The 3,278-nt window shown below is 37.2% G+C and overlaps 1 pseudogene; it reads right to left on the reverse strand.

Annotated features, from left to right (window-relative positions):
- Window positions 1–542: 542 nt before the first annotated feature.
- Window positions 543–1,775, reverse strand: LOC100979890 (inorganic pyrophosphatase-like; annotated as a pseudogene).
- Between the last annotated feature and the right edge of the window lie 1,503 nt (window positions 1,776–3,278).

Genomic DNA, 3,278 nt, shown 5'->3' on the forward strand with positions numbered 1-3,278 from the left:
ATTTTTCGACCATCACCCTCTTCCCAGTCTCCCCTCTTTTGGATTCACCAGTGTCTATTATTTCCATCTTTGTGCCCATGTGTACCCTCTGTTTACAGAGGTACTTATAAGTGAGAACATGTGGTACTTGATTTTCTGTTTCTGAGTTATTTCACTTAGGATAATGGTCTCCAGCTCCATCCATGTTGCTGCAAAAGAATTATTTTATTCTTTTTTATGGATGCATAATATTCCATGATGTATATATGCCACTTTTTTTTCCAGCAAAATAATTTTATTTCCTAACATATGGTAACATATACATCCAATGTGTGCTCACCTTGCACATTTATTCACAAATGACTTCCAATCGACAACTGCTTTGATATTTAAGCATGTGCTCAAAGTTATCTTAGTTGAGATTTGAAAAATGCTTTAAACAGATAACATTCTGAGTATATTGGATTGGTCACAGCAGAATTTACTTTAGTTAGATGAGTTCTACAAATTTAAAGCTTTGAAAAGCTACTACTTTTCCCATCCAGATGAATACGATGCAGCAATATCAGCTTGTATTCCAGAGAAATCTCATTAAGTTTTTCTGGTAATGGAACCACTTATCCACATCTGTTGGTACTGTGCAGGCAGATTCACAGGGTGGTGGTAAAGCATCCACAATGGCTCTGGCAGCATCAGGATCACACTTGAAGGGGCTCTTGGACACAGTTGTATTCATGCAACTGATTCCTTTTCCATTCATTTTCTTAGTCACTAATGCTTTCCAATGGTCATGAGTGGTTTTAATAGTATCAATTGCAAAGTCCTTATCTTTAAATTCTGCATTAAAAGCAAACTCATTTCTAGTTTTCCATCAGGAACCTTATACCTTCTAACCCAGTCCACAGTAGCTTCTAAGTAGCCAGGTTTCAGCTGTTTGACATCATTGATATCATTACAATTGGCTGCATCAGGATCATCTACAATGATGGCAATGACTTTCCAGTTAGTTTCCCCTTTGTCAATCATGGCCAATATGCCTAGAACTTTCATGCCAATTATTTCACCTCTTGCACATACCTTGCTTCCAATTTCACACACATCAATTGGGTCACTGTCACCACAACAGCCAGTATGTTCATCATTGTGCCCTGGGTCTTTCCAAGTCTGAGGGATGGCACCATAGTTCCAGATATATCCTTTATACGGGAACAAATTCGCAACATAACGAAGTTTTTCTTTTTTCACATCTTGTTTAATGGGGTTTAAAGGGTCCTTTGTAGCAATCTCCATTTTTGCATTAGACAGCGTGGTACTTCCAACTACCACGTGGAACACATCCTTATCTGCATAAATTGGAATATTATGAAATGGAGATATATATTGTCCTTTCTCATTTTTGAGGAAGACTCGGTACTACAGGGAGAAGGGTGCGGTGTGCACCTCGGTGCTGAAGCCGCTCATGGCGCCAGAGTCCAGCCACCGCCGCTGTCACAGAGCCACCGGCCCCGCAGGCATTGCCGACTGACAAAAGGAGAGAGCCCTGCGCCTGTGCGCTGCAAGCACTCTATAGCACCTTTTTTTTTTTTTTTAAATCCAATCATCTGTTGATGGATACACAGGTTGATGCCATGACTTTGCTATTGTGAATAGTGCTACAATAAACATAAGAATGAAGGTTTTTTTTTGATATAACAATTTCTCTTCCTTTGGGTAGATGCCCAGTAGGGGGGTTGTTGAGGGGAGTTGTTAGTTATTTGAGAAAAGGGAATACTTCTACACTGTTGGTGGGAATGTAGATTAGTATAACCTCTATGGAAAATAGCTGGAGATTTCTCAAATAGAACTTCCTTCAGTATTTAATAGGCTTCTGACCTAATTGCTTCTGGTCAGTTCTGTAGTCAGATATTTGGTAATAGAGATCAGATTCATAATCCTTGAGTTTGGAAAGTAGATCTTTTGAGGATAGGTATTGGTTCATGTGCAACTGGCCATAATTTTCCACCCACTTTTGTTTTGAAACAAAAATATCTTAGATCATCTCAGTAATGCGTATGACTAGCTAGGTCTTGTTTCTTTGCCTTTTCTTGAACCAAAGCTTCCACTAGGAATACCCACTGTGATCTATATCCATAGTGCATGCTTGCCAAGCTGTAAAATCAACTGTCAGGCAAAGTTGGAAGGGTAAATCCCCAGCCACCAGTGCTCAACTACTCTGCCCTATTGAGGCTGGCGTCATCTTGGCTGACTGTATGATTGCGGGCCTTATATTACCTTTATCTTTCTTGCCCAGGTTGATGGGAGCAGTTTATAGACAGAAGAATGCCTCATGACAATATGCCGATCAACAAAATGGGCACCTGAACTATTTAAGGCATTATACCAGATATCATCCCCTTTCATTGCCATTGCTCCAACACTAGCTGAAGTTTGAGCTGCTCTATAAGACTTTTGTAAAGGTCTATTGGGAGAAAATATGAAGACAGGCCCAGGCATTTATAGAAAGGCTTTATTTTGTATCCATTTTCACACATCACCCAGACAAACCATGAATTTTACTTTTCCAATTTTCATATAAAACTACATACACCGCACTGTACATGTAAAACAAATTTGGAAAGGAGCCTCAAGCTGGCCTCTGAAATTGTGTAAGCAATTATCACATTTTTGTGCGCAAATGCAGTAATTATATGTGTAATTTGGCAGCTGGGTTTGAAAATTTGGCCTTAAATGGAACATAGACAGGAAAAATAAATGTTGGAAAATGCCAATATTTTATAAAGATTTTGAATCAAATAATGGTGGAATTATTGCAAGCCATCTTAATTTTTAATTATAATGATCATTACACAATATACAATAATTTTTTGAGGAAGAAAAGAACTATAGATCAATTGCCCATAGTTTTTGTCAGAAAAAAATGCCTCATTTCTTTGGGAGGATAATTGTATTTTTCAGAGGTTATGGTACATATTTCAAAAGCTTTTTTTTCTTATAAAGAAAAGATAGTGATTGCCTAGTAGTTCAAGTTCTATGACATATTTTACTATGGGAAGAATAGAACTCTTTGTACTGATTACTTTAGAGGAAAAGTAGTATTAAGTCTGTACTTATATTTGAGCTAGTAATCTTAAATTAGATAAAGCTTTCTTATAAGCTTTAAGCTTTGGAATATAAGATTACAGCCTAAATGAAGAGTAATTTAGATTTCTTTGATCTAGATTTAAATTGAATTTACATAGTAAAATCATAGTTTTTATATTGTCATCAAGATTGACTCTAATGCATGTGCTTTTTCATGT

This window comes from Pan paniscus, chromosome 2 (assembly GCF_029289425.2).
Source record: "Pan paniscus chromosome 2, NHGRI_mPanPan1-v2.0_pri, whole genome shotgun sequence".
NCBI lineage: Eukaryota > Metazoa > Chordata > Mammalia > Primates > Hominidae > Pan > Pan paniscus.